The sequence below is a fragment of the Lissotriton helveticus genome, chromosome 6 (genome assembly GCF_964261635.1).
Source record: "Lissotriton helveticus chromosome 6, aLisHel1.1, whole genome shotgun sequence".
Classification (NCBI taxonomy): Eukaryota; Metazoa; Chordata; class Amphibia; order Caudata; family Salamandridae; genus Lissotriton; species Lissotriton helveticus.
The window spans coordinates 222,905,493-222,922,397 of record NC_136067.1 but is presented as its reverse complement, the minus strand read 5'-3'; positions in this window follow the sequence as shown (position 1 = coordinate 222,922,397).

Below are 16,905 nucleotides of genomic sequence, written 5' to 3'. Positions count from 1 at the left end.
ACCCCTTTTTAACATTTTCAGCTAGGGAAGCGAATACATTATTTTTTCCACTAGCCAGGAATTTTTTTATTTTATTTCACTTTAACCTCCCCTACCACTCACACTATCCTCCTACACCACACATAGCCTATCGTCACAACAACAAGTGCTCCTGTGTAGTCTGTAGGTCGCAGCACGCCCTGCCCCTTAGAGGGACGGGAAGACCCCAATGATGAAGCATGACACTATGGGATTCATAGTGTGTGAGGGGTATTTTAAAAACACCCAGTGCTTTTCCTTGTCAATCACAAGGATCAGATATACACACTATTTTCACAACACATTAAAATTGAAAATCAAATACAACTTTATTGTTTTGATAGAATCATATTGTTAATCGAGGATACACCATAAGTGCATAGTCCTGCTTCAAAGAGCACCCTACAAATAACAATCAGCCAAAGATACTGTAACGTGTTAGTTACCAAACAGACACCACTAAAGGAGGCCTTTGGAGACACAGAGGGGCATATTTAAGATGGGTTTGTGGCTTGCTTGCACTACGCAACGTGGTACATGCACGACAGAAAGCTCCAAGTAATATCTATGAAGCTACGCAAAGCCACTTTGCATGGCTTTGTAATACAAAGTAATGCAACACAGTGCAAACCGCTGGCTGCATTACTCTGCACAAGGGCGGCATTCCATGGGCGATGCTGTGTGTATTCCCACACAAATCCAATGTTTTTTTATGCATTCCCAGATTTGCAAAACCTGGCAATACGCTAAAAAGATACACCTCCCCAGGTGAGGCGTATCCATGCCCATGGGCAGCTCCTGGATACCCTCACGGGTGATAAGCCGCTCTATATAAATCTACAAACTCTAAAGAGGAAAAATATCTTTATTTCTCCCCCGTTTTTTGTTTTTTTTTTCATTTTTTTCTCTTTCCTCATTCTGCTGTACATAGGGAAAGAGGAAAATGCCTCTATGGATTGTTTTTGTGCAGGAAGGTGCCGCTTCCTGCACAAAGACAATCTTGCCTACAACACAGGCGCCCTTGCCCTATGGTGCAAGTTTGCCTGCGTTGGCACTAGGTTGCCAAAATGGCACCAGCATAGGGGTAAAGGACTGGAATGCACCATATTGGATAAATACAGTGTCTGCCTCTCTTTTCCCTGTGACGCTGGGCATCTCAGCAAGGCAACTTGCTGTCCTGCCCTGCACCACAATTCTCATAAATATGCCCCAGAGTGCAGTACATAGAGCTGGGGACCACCAAGCAACAAATTATAATGCCAAATGAAGATATGCATCGAAGTACTGGCAGGGTTGATTTTCTCCAGGACACACCTTACCTTTTTGCACCAATAGCCACAAATCTTAAATCGTTTGCCCACTTGATGGGAAAGACATTCCACACCAGATGCTCTGTACAGTGAAGTGTGACTGATGGACCAGCTGTCTAAACGTTGGTGAACAGGGCTTATCATCCGTGTGGCAGGCCCCACAAACTGCAATTTTGTGACAGTACCCAAAAATGTGGCATTGTTGTGAATGAATTTGCAACATGTAAACCACATTCAACTTATAAATTTGCAGAAGATATTTCTCTAGAGAGGACAGGCTAGGAAAGAAAGTTGGTAGACCAAGATCTTACTCGTCTTTGAAAGCACTTCCACCGCAAACAGTAACATGCCGAAACACAAGATCATGGGAACCTTTGCTAATGGAGTAGTAAGAGTCACTCGGCAATCCCTCTAATAGGCAGGCAGACACAGACCCAACAAAATGCTCAGCTGAAATACAAGTGTAGGCAGGAACCACAAATCTGAAGACCCGGCACCCAGAGGAGCAGCTGGAAACAAATATTGAGATATTCTCAGAACAGCCACTTTAAGGATGTTACTGTTACTGATATCAAAGTAAACCAATTAAGTTGGCCTCTTATGTTTTTCATCACACATCTACCTACTGCACCCCACGTATAATGTTATTTCCATTGAATTGTGACTTTGTGTGTGAGTTATGGCTCTAGACTTGGTCAATTCCAATGTTTTTTTTAGGGGTATCATGCTTGGTTTTATTTTACTGTATGTTTTTGTAAGTTTAAAATGTTCCTGTCCATTAGCGAGAAATATAGTGATTGTGATCACTACAGTGGCAAACATTAGCCCTGGGTATTATGTGATGTCTCAGAAAACCCTCTGCAGGCTTCATAAGAATTGTCATTAATGCGTTTGCAATCAGCACATAGTTTTTGGATGTCCAAGAACAAAGAAAAGGTAATCTGTTGACAGCATGACGCCCACTCAAAAATGTTTATTATTTTTAATGGAACACTAGATACATTTTGGAAGATGTATAGAGGAAGATGGAGATGTATATGCATAAGTGGGGGCACTGCCCAAAAGTTAAAAACAGTTCAAAGCTACTGGCTGAAGGTCCAAAATGAATCAAGGCTTGTTAGGGGTTCTCTGAGGATGTCATTTCAGGCAATACAAATAAAACTCATGGACCCATCAACAAAATCATCTGTTGCTCGCTGTAGCGTCCGGTTACCTACCACCAGAACTTTCACCAGAACTTTCATCGATTTGTGTGCCTGAATTATTCCATATTGGCAGGCTAAAGATCTTCTATAAAATATGAGAAAAACACATACACAAACACCCAGTGGTGTTTTGCAGTATCCACCACATTGTAAAATCCAAGACCCCAGAGATAATCAGTCCCTCAGATTTTCTACTGCATGCTGTCTGAAAGGAAATCTATTTTGAGGTCCTGCTTTTCTACATCTCTTCAACATTAGACAGCATGCAGATTGACCAGATGTTTTCATACAATATATTCTTCTCCTGCATTTCAGGACTCTCAGCTGCAGCTCTTGGCTCCTTTTCCTGGGGGTTGTTTCTGAGTAGCTGGGCAACGAAGTCACATTTTTTTCTGATACCCTTGTTGAACTCCTTGAAAACTTAGAGTCTATCTTCTGACCATGCCACTTTTATGGCCCATAGATGATTTATGCACATAGACCATACTATTTCATTTGTTGTCTGCATGAAACTCATGTTGCCTTATTTTCTCTACAAAAATGTTGACATTTAGACAGAAAAGGGGTTTTGGCTTGAAGGAGGCATTTTGTTCTGGAGGATAATCCTCTAGCGGTGCACTCACAACCTCCGAAAGAAAACAAACCGCTAAAAAATGTAGTTTAAGTGTAGAGATTAAAAGGGAGACATTTTCACAATTGACTTGGGCTTCCTCTGAAAAAAATTAGACTACTTCTCATGAAGGCCTTCCAACCCTCAAGTGAACACTAAAAGCACTCTTGCCGAGAAAAGCTGCCCCTCCCCATCAATGAGCACATTTCTAGCCTTGTAGATGGTGGCAGCATTGACAGCATCTCCCTAACTCACAAGAACTTTGCAAACATTTCTCTCAGTGATGCTGTCCTTGATGGCCTTTTCATCAGAGATCCCAATTGCAAACAACATCCTTCTCATCAATTAGGCCTCCCACCATTGACTGTCTTCGTCTCATCCTTATCAATGAACAGACCATCGGCATCAAAGACTCCCGCATCATTTTCAACTACAAAATTCTTGTCCATTACTGTTCCGTCGTTGATGTTCCATTTAATGACAAAATTGGTCATTACACTTGCTTCATCAATGGCATTACCATCACCAATGTCTTTGTTGACGACTATTGTGGTTTCCTTGGTCTTTTCAGCCTCTACTTTCCACTTTACCTGTAGCCTTCCATCAAGGTCTCTCCCATCAAGGTCCCACTGAAGCTTTGGTACCGTTTGCAGCTCATTTCTCAGAAGAAAAGAGAAATAGATGGTAAAAAGAGAGAGGAACCTAGAATAATGTAACCTCTGATCTGTTATGTTATAGGAATTTATTGAGCGCACTTATACCCTCAGGTGTCTTGGTGCTATATTTAAAAAGATCAAACACATTTTCAATTCCATTCTTATGTGGAGAAGGAAGGCTTTTATGGCCCAGAAGAGGGCACTGCATGTTCCCTTTTAGATTGCTAATATCTGCACTATGCAGTACTCTGATCATACTCTAACTCTGCTCTCAATCTGTCATGCCTTATAGTCTTATGGCCAAGGATTTTGCAGATTATTTGGCATTCTTAATTCTTTACGATTATTACGGTTAAGAAGTTCTCAGCCTTAAGTCATCCAATAGCATTTGATGGTGCCTCAACTCAACACTACCATTAAACAGGTTACAAACAACAAATATAGGAAGAAATCACAAGTAATCCCTTTTTGAGACTTGGAAAGCTCAAAAGTGTGTTTTCAATGATTTTAAGGGCAAAACAAGCACATCAGTCAATACCACACAGATATTAGAGCACAAACTGCAGGAGGTGTTGCTTCTGAAGTATCCTGCGTCTTCACCATTATATATTCATGTATGGAGACGAGGTTTCGTGTGCCAGGTATTTCTCCTGTATGCCTGACTGGCCAAAGGAAACCAGATTCCTTCATAAGCGTTGCCTAATTTGGTCATTGTGAATGAAATTTTAAAGTACCTTCCTTGGGTCAGCAGAATACATTTAATGTTACTTCACCCAAAACTTTACGAACCAAATTACACACCAGCGACTTGTTGCCCAGCAGGAAGATTTACTGTGAAGCTGCCCTGCATCCAGCTTGTAAATAATCTGAAGGCCTGATGGATTTATTGGCCGGTCTCCATGAACGTGTACATCCTTCCCAAAGGGAACTTTTCTATTTTTATTGTTTCCCATTGACACAGCACGTCCCCCTCAAAGATGTTTTCTGATTTAAATAGTTTTTGTTAGTATAATGTTCATAACCAGGGTCTCCAAAGTCGGTTTTGGAAGGCCGGATCCATGACAGATATTTAAGTAAACTACATTTATCTAAATGGGGAGATGCTAAAAATCTGGAATGGATACGGCCCTCAATACCCTGTAATCATAGTGTTTGTGCTACATGTGCACCAGCACTATCTGTAATACATAAGGGCTCGTACAAGGTTCTGCTACCCTCTCTGTAATATTAAAGTGTCCTAGGGGCGTACAAAGTGGGTGTACATGCCCATTGCGCCCCTAGGGAACTTTGTGTCATATGGCCTCAGAACTGCAGCTCAGCTGCTAATGAAACACTGGAGCAATGGCATGGAATTAATATGCGTAGTACTTTCTAAAAAAGTACCATAATTTTTATTTAAAATAATGAACAAGACACAGGCCCAACCAGTACCAAAACCAAAACTATTAGTATGTCTAGAGCCTGACGGAGGCAATGATTCCTACTCTACTTAACTTTAAATTATGTTAAACAGTGAAGCCGGAGCGATTATCATCAAGGATACCAGTCCTGATGAAGACCTCAGTTAAACTATTGTCCTACAGAAAGAGGTTGAAACGCACTACTTTAGTGTTGGACAGCTGCGGAGTATTTATCTAAATAGAGAAAAAAGAAATACCACACAGGACTCTGATAAAAAACTGACTATCAAAGGAACTTTCACTATTCACCCTAAGCAAGATCGATGTATTCTTGTTTGTTTGGATGGACCCTCTCTAAGACAAAGAGTTCTCTGGCAATGGTCCTTATGATAGAAACACCATTTTTTTGTATTGCTAGTGATCATTTTGTCTATATCAATGCATGTGCATTGTCTCACATTTTAATAATGGGAGGACTAGGTGGGGGTAGACAAATGTGGCAAAATATGGGAATCATAATTAGTTCAGTATTTGGTGAAGCTGTGAGTCATTTGAGAAATAATAAATCAATTATAGAAAAGAAATCACTCTAACACAAGTAGAAAGTGTTAGTGAAACATATATGTAAAGGATAAAGTAACACCTGCAGCATATTATATGGATATTGCAAGTCACTGAGTAGTTCCAAAACCATATGAAGAAACGAGGCTGAGTTCCTTTCTAAATTCATGAAACTCTAAGGTGACTTACAATGTACTTAAAATGTGCGGCAGTGGGTACTTGGGGGCATATCATCAAGCCCCTGAGATAAAATTATCACCGCTTTAGCGTACGTTTCGGATGGAAAGCGGCGATAATTTTATCGCCTAATCAGCAAGGTCACGCTGTCGCGGGAATCCTTGCATTATCGCCCTGTCCCCCAATGCCCATCTTTGCATCTCTAATGAGATGCAAAGTGGGCATTCCTGCCCTGAAATCCAATACAGAAAAAGGAAGAACGGCTGACAAAGGTTATGCACAAGTGCTTATGAAGTATGATACATGTATCAATGTCCTGTGCACAAAGCGTCCAGAGTGTGCCGCACCAACACTCCACTGCAAAGCAGATCCAAAAAGTCATGTACAAAGGGACGGTGCACCAGAGAAGAGCATCCACAGAATCCAATTCGTTTTAAATAATTCTTTTATTGAATTTCCAATCAAAACAAACTCCTCAGCCATTCCTGCCCTGAAATAACTGGAGAAATGTAGCTAAGCGACATTTCTCCAATTATCAATGGGCACGCTAACCTGCAGAGCGACAAGCATAGTAGCGATAACCTCTGTTATCGCTACTTTCCTTACACCTGCTTCAAAACTGACTTAGCCATGACATCCTATGTAATGTGGATATCATGGCTAAGTATGCCTTGCCCTATCAGCAAGCTTTCGGCAAACCTTGTGCGATTATTGCTGTATTTCCAGCGATAATCGCACAATTGGCAGCTTGCGCTCTGAATTTTATCGCTTTGGAGATAAGTGTTGCTGATAGCATGCTATCTCCGCGATAAAATTCAGAGTTGGCTGGCAATAATTATCCTCGCGCTAAGAGCGCTGAGCGATAATTGTCGCATGGCCTTGATGATATGCCCCTTTATTTCTTATGATACTCAGTCACACCATCACCCTTAGTGCAATCCACTTAAACCCTTGTAGCCTTTCTCCTTCCTATGAAAGAGGAAGTATGGTTGCAGAGATGAAGAATAAAAAGCGGACTCTAATTTGAAATTAAGCCTATCAAAAAAGTAATTTGATAAAATAAATGTTAGATTCAGTCTAATGTAAATTAGATTTTAAAAGTGTTGAGGTCCCGAATGTGGAAAAAAAGCAACTGACATTCTGGGGCATATATTTGAGAGCCTTGCACCGGGGATGTGATGTAATGGTGGTACAAGCAGTAAATTGTATTAAAATAATTACGCAACTATAAAAATGCATTGTTGTTTAGGGTTTAATAGTGCAAAAGCTGCCCTGAAAGCAGCTGCATCACGCAACTTTTAATATATGCAATGTAGGCGTTCTCCTGCAAAATCTACCACAACTGTAACGCAGTGGTATTTAAGGGTGTAGCACTGCGTCACAAAACTTGGGGCAGCGCAATACAAATCTTGATATGCACTAGAATTGCTGTGCGTAGGAAATGACACGGTGGATGCAGTATAAAAGTTTCAACCGAACACTTTGGCAACATCAACTACGCTATTTAGGTTGTCATACTGCAACTGGGAGTAGCCTAGGAGACCACCACCACCACGTAGGCAATGAAGCAGGAGGGAGCGTGTTTTCCGTCAGCACATATCCATCATTAACCTCAAGGAAGAGGCGGTCATTCAGTTCTACAGACACAAGAGAGAGCCCTTCATGGAGTTGCTGGAGAAGAGTGGGTCAAGTCTCCAGTTACCAACTGCAAGGCCCACTAACATTCCATAACATGAAAAAATTATGGCTGTGCTCCACATGCTGGCATCAGGTTCCTTCCAAGTCACAACAACCAGATTGGCAGGAATTTCACAGGAAGCTAAATTTCAGTTTTTTCCCCTATTTGGGATGCCATAATTAAACTCACACCTCTCTTCCCTAATACTACACAACAGCAACTAGCTACCAAGCAAGGATTCTAAGGCATAGCTGTTCTTGGTGCAATTGGGAACGCCCATTGAATGCCTACCTAGCACAGATAGTAAGGCAATGCAATGATTTGGTGTAGGTTTAATTTAGGTAAGTAAGCAGTTTTATATGGTAGTTTTTAATATGCTCTTCATATGGTAGGCTTGTTTGTGGGGGGGTTAATGTTTTGTGTACAGGATAAGGAAGATTTTTTTTAAACATACCAAAAAAAATACATAGTTTTAGGCTTCTATGTGTAGTTAGTATGGTCCTCATTTATGAGAAATGGCGGAGGGCAGCGCCACCAGGCTTCTTGCGGCGCTGCCCACCACCAATGTGAAAGGGCAGGAATGCACTGTAGTTATGGAATACAGGGCATTCCAGTCCTTTCCCCCTGCGCTGGCACACAATTTGCTGCCTAGCGCCAATCGATGCACCGTTGCACCCTGGTGTAAGGGTGTCTGTGTTGTGTGCAGGATTGTTTTTGTGCAGGAAGGGACACATTCCTCCATAAAAACAATCCTGAGAGGCGTTTTCGTCTTTCCATTTGTGTTGCATTCTGCATGGTATTATTTATAGCCCCCAGCTGCCTGACAACTTCACTGATGTCAGATATAGAAGACTGTTGTTGTTCCCTCTGCTTATAACACCAGCGATGTAAGCTAGGGACTCATCAATCCCATGGAGCCAAAAGTAGGTGTCTCTGTTCGCCTTTGTCAAAGCCTTATTAGGGTTAAGACACCTACGAACTCATTCAAGGGTGCATGTTTTGGCCTCGACCCCTGACCACACCTCATCAGCAATGTTCCCTCTAATTTTTTCCCTCTGTGTGCGGCAGTGAAGGGTCTCTGTGCGCTGCACCCGTGGCTATGTGCGCCAGGAAACAAACCGCGTGTGTCTGCGGTGCCAAATGGCACTCAAAACGTTTACTTTAAAAAGTGAAAAGATGGTGCATTTTCACACATACAGAGCCACAATAAGGGTCTTAAGGGCAGTTTGCAAATTTATTGTATTGCCTGTATTTTCAATGTTGTGTCTCTGACTGCTGTGGTCTGTCTTCCCCGCTGCTTGTACGTGGTCCGTGCCCCTTTTTCTTCCCTCTGTTCCCCTCGCTGTCCCCCTGCTCTCTCTGCCTGGTCTTTCCTTCTGTAACCCTCGCTGCCCGTGTCTCTGCCCAGTTTTCCCTTCTGTTCCCCTCGCTGCCCCTGTGCCTCTCTGCCCGTTCTGCCTTCTGTTCTTAGCTGCCCCTATATTTCTGTATTCTGTATTTTGCCTCTGTTCCATTAGTTTTTTGTGCCCGTCTGCCCTCAGTGCCACTCGTTTTTGTGCCCCTTTTGCCTTCTGTTCCACTCGTATTTCCCTTGTTTTTGTGCCTTTCTGACCTCTGTTCCAGTCATTTTTTGTGCCTTTCTGCCCTCTGTTCCACTCCTTTTTGTGCCTTTCTGCCCTCTGTTCCACTTCGTTTCCCCCTCGTTTTTTGTGCCCTCCTGCCCTCTGTGCCACTCGTTTTTTGTGCCCTTCTGCCCTCTGTTCCACTCATTTTTTTGTGCCCTTCTGCCCTCTGTTCCACTCGTTTTTTGTGCCTTTCTGCCCTCTGTTCCACTTTGTTTTCCCCTCGTTTTTTGAGCCCTTCTGCCCTCTGTTCCACTCGATTTTTGTGCCTTTCTGCCCTCTGTTTCACCTCATTTTTCCCTCTTTTTTTGTGCCCTTCTGCCCTCTGTTCCACTCGTTTTTGTGCCCTTCCGCCCTCTGTTCCACTCGTTTTTTTTGTGCCCTTCTGCCCTCTGTTCCACTCGTATTTTGTGCCTTTCTGCCCTCCTTTCCACTTTGCTTTCCCCTTGTTTTTTGTGCCCTTCTGCCCTCTGTTCCACTCGTTTTTTTCCTCGTTTTTGTGCCCCTTTTGCCTTCTGTTCCGCTCGTTTACCCAGCCGCTGTGCCCCCTGCGGCCCCGCCACCTAACTGCCCACTGTGGTCTTTTGTTTAAGTATTGCTGTTAATCAGATCCCCTTCACGGGCTTTGATTAACAACAATACTTAAACAAAAGGCCACAGTCTGCCCCACGCTTTACTAACAAATGCGTAGTCAGTTTCCAAACACAGCGCGTACTTTAGCACACGCTGTGTTTGGAAACTGTCTCTACGCTTTTGTTAGTAAAGCGCGGGGCAGACTGTGGCCTTTTGTTTAAGTATTGCTGTTAATCGGAGCCCGTGAAGGGGCTCTGATTAACAGCAATACTTAAACAAAAGGCCACAGTCTGCCCCGCGTTCCCACATAGCCGCAAGCGCCACAAGCCCCACCAACCCCACCATCCCCCCCGCCTCCTTACCTGCACTTCTCACGCCCGCTCCGCCGCCACCACTAGGAAAAGTGCCTCATGTTCGCGCCGCTCATCTCTTTAAAGCGGCCGGCAGCGCGACTCTCTCTAGCGATGTCCTGTGTGCGCGCTCCATGCGAGGTGGTGCGCGCTGACGTCAGGGGAGGTGCGCGTGCGCGCCCTAGAGGGAACAGTGCTCATCAGCCATTCTCTGCTGGGCTCCTCCCATTCGCCATTCAACGATGACCTAGGGGACTTTAGAACCTTTAGCTGTGATGGAACAGCTGCGTAGGACATGTCCAGTGGGTGACGATTCTTCTGGAGATGTTGCAATGTTGTCTTCCCTTAAAAAAGTAGGACGAGAATTTTAAAGAAGAGTCCAGGAGTTGTTGGAAGGTGTCTTTATCCATGGGGGTCAGGATGGTATCACCACAGGTTGGGCATCATGGACAGACTCATCTACAGGAAGTGTTGTTGGACACTCTGGTAAGAGATAGAAATATGTAGGGAATAAGCCATGATAGAATTTGACATAAGTGATTATTGTAACATTCAGATAGTTTGTACAATCAATTTCTATTACACAAGTATATGAGGAGCATATGTTTCTACAAGTAAATAGGGCCATGTGACACTATTGTTGCTTTTCATATAACAATACCTGCACATTGTTTAGACAACCTCAATATTAAGAAGGGGCCTATCTGTGTAATTCTACACAGTGCATTGCAGCTGGCCAGCTTGCTGGCCTACCCTTCCTGAATAAAAATTGGTGCAGGAACAGGCCTCATTTTACATATTGTGATGCATTCCTGGGGCCTTATTTATGAAGGCCTTGCGCCGCCGGTGCGTCACTTTTTTCCATGTTAAAAGTGACGCACCGATGGCGCAAGGCCTTAATAAATAAGGCCCCTGCTTTCTGCCTACACTGATGAAACATTTGCTTCTTAACACCACTTGACGAGACCATTGGGCCATGTCACAAGGATGCCTGCATTTGCACTTGCCATCAATTTGCACCCCAGCATTAACCACAATATGTCATACTTCATTATCACTCTCACAATCCTGCACTTAGCTTTTGCACAACACACACCAAAATTGTGTTTTGCTGTATTGTCTTGCATGCAATTTGTGCATGATTGTGCCCTGGGGGTCATATTTGGCACACATCCACACAACTCTACACAGCAAGCAACCTTGCTGCACTGCAGGAAAGTGGGTAGGCATGTGTATGCCATGATTTAAATTTCTCAAGGGACTCCTTTAGTTTCCTAGCACTCACACAGTCATCTCCAGAGTCCACTTGAGAAGACACAGACCCATCTCTGAAAGGGATAGCCACTGGTACACTTGAAAGTAAGTGGCGGCTGCCACTTACAAAAAGTGGTGGGTGGAGAGATGGCGTGCAGGGGTGGCGTGGGAGGGGCGTGGTGTAGGAAGGGCAAGAGACTATAAAAATAATATATATATATTTTTTAATTAAAAACAGTTAATCTTACTTGCTACTGGCTGCCTACCTCATCAGGCCTCGTCCTGGAACTTCCTCGTCCCAGCAGACACTGACTATGTTACAGACTCCCTGCCCAATTTTCAGTGCAGGGATTGGCCTGGCGGGATGGAAAGATGTTCTGCTCAGATCAGCGAGTCTGTGAGGTTTCTCTAGCCCAGCTGTTCAATTCAGCCAGGTTAGATACCTAAGTGCACATGTGTGTTTTGGTCAGGCTGACACGGCCGGCCAAACACACATGAGCACTTAGGGAGTGCACGTAGCTCTGCTACTCCCCCCTCCCATGCCTTGGCCCTGCACCTCCCTGCACATGCTGGCTGAGCCAGCCGCTTGAAAATAAAATGATAACAAAATATTGTTATTTTTTTGCTGCAGGCTCTGAGCCAATGGGGCGATGCTCCTCTGTCAATTGCCCTGTTGGAAGTATGCAACAGCTCAAGCTCACTCCATTTCCTCAGAACCCAAGGTGCTCATCCGCAGATTCCTGCAAATCTCTTCACTCATCCCCACTCTCTTGAACCTATATATGACTCCTCTAGTTCTCATCATTCCGACCCAAGGACTCTACATCATCTCTTACACTGAACACACCCATAACTCTTAGGAGACTGTAGTACCACCAACAGATGTGCCATTGACCAACATGGCTGATTTTGTGTGAGAGTAAAGGCTCGGCTCATCCTCAACCTCACAAGGTGGTAGTACTAATGTTCTGCAACATGAACTCACCCAGGATGCCCACATGAAGAGGCCGAAACCCCTCAAAACCCAACCAACCCAGCAACCTGTAATCATCCTGGACACCTACCTCACGATGTGACTTCATAATCCCAGTATCAACTCCACTTCCTTTCACAATATTAGCATGGTCAGAGATTTCTTCATATGACTCCTGCCTGACACCTGTGAGACTATCACCCAAGCCCTCATTATATGTGGACTATAGTACACCAATAATCTCTACCACAGCATGTCTGTACAGCTGCTGCACAAGAGCCAAACTATACACAAACCACTGCCGTACTATTCCTCAGACTTTGTTGCATCACACACATCACTCCTCACTTCATCAAAATACGTCTCCCCCATTCAGACACACTGGCAGTTCAAGATCCTCAACATCACCTACAAGGCACTACTTTACCAGGGACCCACCTAGCTCACACGCCTTCTACGACTCCACCAAACAATTATGGGTCTCCGCTCTGCATCACTTGCACTCATACCCACCCCCACTATCCATATGAGCAAGGCAGGAGTTATGGTGGAACCTTACATAACAGGCAACACCAGTAAAAACCTCACCCAGCACATCAGGACTGCTGCGTGCAATATGGATTTGTGCCAGTGACTGTCCACTTGGCTCTTCAAGTGATCCTACTTGGAGGGCATGCACAAACTCAGCACTTGGATACACTCTAAGGTGACAAGTTGACCCTGTGCCAGGGCGCATTACTTTAAATTATATTACATTACACTTTTGGCTGCCTAGCCCCAAACCAGCACCCTTGCATCATGGTGCAAGGGGGCCTGCTTTGCCACAGGCATATCTGAAAAGTGTCCAAGGTCAATGCATGATGTGCTGCTCCAGTCCTGTTTTTTTACTTTGCATTATGGGAGTTATAGTCCTGATCAGCAATCTCATTGATTACACAACAATTCCTAGGATTCAAACAACATGGACTGGGGTAAAACAACCTGGGAAACTTGGCATGGCTGAACTGAATAGATTTTGACTGAGCAATAACATAATAGTTATGAGATGGATGAGTTAACATATGAGACATTTCTGCCCTGTCCCTTGCACTGTGCGCAGTGCAGTGCAGCAAAATGTCTCGCTTCACAGCCCTGCAGGACAGTTTGGTCCCTTGTTTTCAATTGAATTTGAATTTGAATTTGAATTTAAAACATTTGTAGAGCGCAGCATACACCCTGTGGTTTCTTGGCGCTGTGAGACAAGGTTAAGCAAAACGGAGCTGTGGATGGCTGGCCCAAGAGGTAGTCATGAGGCACAATTTACAGAGGAAAGGCTTGTTTAAACAAAAACGTTTTAAGGTCTTTGCGGAAAAAGGAATAATGGGAGGCAGATCGTAAATGGTCGGGGAGGGAGTTCCAGAAGGTAGGAGCCAGAGTTGAAAAGTTGGCTCCTCCCCACTTTTTCCGTTTGTAGCGGGGAATTTGGAGGAGGGATTTGGACGATGAACGAAGCTCTCTGACTGGAGCATATTCTTTAATCAGAGAGGAAATGAAAGCGGGGGCATAGCCCTGGCGAACCTGAAAAATCATACAGCCAGTTCTAAAAAGGGAACGTTCCTTAACAGGGAGCCAATGAAGTTCCTTGAGAAGGGGTGTAGAGTGATGAAAACGCGCAAGACCAAACACCAATCGTGCCGCTTGGTTCTGAACCATCTGGAGCTTCCGCAGGCTGTACGCAGGGATGCCGTTGTATAGGGCATTAGCGTAATCCAGCCGCGAAATCACCAGGGCGGACATGATCAGTTTGAGTGCCAGAGGGGAAAAGAAACGAGAAACAGTGCGAATAGTGCGGAGAATAAGGAAACAGGAGGAGACAACGGAGCTGATTTGTGAGTGTAAAGTGAGTTGGTTATTTACTTTAACACCCAGGGTTTTGACTGTGGAGGAAGGAGTGGGGGGAGGACCAAAAGAAGGGGGCCAGAACAGAGAGTTCCAGGGACTGGAAGAACCACCTGTGAGAACTAACTCGGTTTTGTCCGGGTTCAGTTTGAGATGGTTGTGGTTCATCCAGTCCCTGATGAAAATCATGATAGACCCCAATTACCCTGTAGTTCTTCCTGGTGCTCGACCGCAGGCCTGTCCTGTACTTCCACTCCTGCCATCAACTCTGCTGGGATGAGTGATGCCACCTGCCGCTCCAATGGGTCCAATTCCTCCTGGACATCAGGTCTTCTTCCGGTCCTCATTGCTGCCTTAAGGTTCCTGGCCAGTTTTTTGTTGGCCCTGCGCTTGTAGTCATGGCACCTCTTCTTGCACTCCAGTACTGTCCTTTTTGTTTCGCCAACCCGGTTTATCTTATCCACTATGTGTTGCCAAATGGCATCCTTCTTCCCTAATAGCAATTTGGAGGTGACAAAGAGAAGATGTTCATTGTTTGTCACCTCACTGATTAGTATTGGTTCTCCTACTCACTGAATTTGCACTTCCTCTTCCCCTGGGCTGCTGTGTGGTCATCGTAGCTGGGGTTTGCGTTGTTGCCCCTTTGGCTGGTAGATAGTGCTCCCTCCATTTCTTGCTGATAATGGTGTTGAGAAGTTCTGTGGTTTTGAATGAGTTGCTTGCTGAAGCTTCCTGCCACGCAATGCACTTCTGCGTGACACAAAGCTGATTTGCGGCATTTAAAAGTGCTTTATGGCACGTTAATCAGTTTCACGTCATGTAGTAAGCAGTTGCTTTACGACACTTTGCATCATCGTTCACACTGATGCATTGGAATTTCTGATCAATCAATCAATCATAGCATTTGTAAAGCGCACTACATACCCGTGAGGGTTTCAAGGTGCTGGGGGGGGGGGGGGGTTCTGCTACTGTTTGAAGAGCCAGGTCTTGATGATTCTCCTGAAGGTTAGAAGGTCTTCGGTCTGCCGTAGGCGGATGGGGAGGGTGTTCCACGTCTTGGCGGCGAGGTGGGAGAATGATCTGCCGCCGGTGGTCACTCTTTGGATGCGGGGGATGGTGGCGAGGGCGGGGTCTGCGGAGCGGAGCTGGCGGGCGGGGGTGTAGAGGCTGAGTCGTCTGTTGATGCACCTTCAGTCTTTGCGCCATGGTGCGTCTTACCATAATTACGGCACAACCATGTCGAAAGGAAATGCTGCAACACAGCACACGTTTTTCTGACACAACCCAGCCGCAATACCAAGTTGCATCAGAATTCATAAACATGCCCCTCTAATTTTCATAAATGACCTTCAATATACAAAAAAAATGTTTCCATAAATATCTGCTTTCTGTTCTTCACTTTTTGTTTTTAGAAAAACTGACCATAAGAAATAAATGCCAGTTTTCCTGTTTGTGCCCTGTTTATGGTTTAAATCTTTTATTGTATTTCAAACATGACAAAGGGGAACAGGACCTCTGCTCCATCAAAACAATGCGAAACAGACATCAGTCGTCAGCGCTGTTAGTCTTACCAAGTAATTGCTGAGAGCGGGTTAACAATAGACAACGCAGGAAGACAAATGGGGAATCAAACAGCAACCTACCCCTTTCCCCCCTGTCCACAAATCATAAGGGTATACAAAGAAAGGGGAAAGATGGTGCTAGCATTGCAGGAGTTGTCGTGCCCTCCGGGGAGCGCGCTTCTCATGGATTTGCGTGTCCGCCAGTCGGAGGAACCGTAGGTATCGAGGGCAAGACAGTTCCCTGAACGCCACCATGGGCAGGGTCAGCAAGGTTCACCACAGGGGGCGTGGCCAGCAACATGGCCCAATAAGTCGCCCTTTCGCCGAGCTCCGGCAGAGAGCTAGATCCGTTGTGCATTCCGGCAACCTGCAGACCCTGAGACAAAGTGTAATTACACCTAAATTATTCAGCCTACCTTCGGAGTGGACTGGTGTGGTGTTGCCTGCCTGTAATGCTCCCGGTGCACTGCGACACTGCCTTGACCCCCGAGACCAAGGACCCAAGATGGTGCCGGGAGAGGGCTGGTTGGTGCTGTGGTGTTCTGATGAGCCGGGGACCCTGGAGGACGACTGACGGAGGGGTGAGCTGTCCCCCGTCTCAGCTTGGGACCACCTGATCATAGGGGGATCTCCGGGGCCGGGCGCAGTGGAGGAAAACTCCCGCTGGCGAGCAAGCACCCTCCCCCCACCGGAAGTGTCTCAAACTGCTGTGGGGTTGTGGGGCCCGCTGCCGTGACCGCGGAGACGGGTGGTTGGCCGGGCCGGTATGCCCAAGCAGCCTGCTGCCTGAAGAAAGTGCTGCGATGGAGGTGCGGGCCGCCTGGAGGTGGAGACGCCCGGGGCATCGGGCACAGCGGTTTCTGTGGCCGGGAGCGTGAGGGGACGGCTGCCGGTGGAATGAGCTACCCTCCCACCCGTGAATGAACTGGTGCTGACGGGGTGAGGCCCCGAGGTGAACGGAGGGGGCGTGACCATCTTCAGGGGAACGAGCTCCCCCCACCCCCGGATATCCAGGATTGTGGCGGGGATCTGGGCCCTACAGCGGCAATAGCAGAGTCAGGCATCATACTGACTGCTG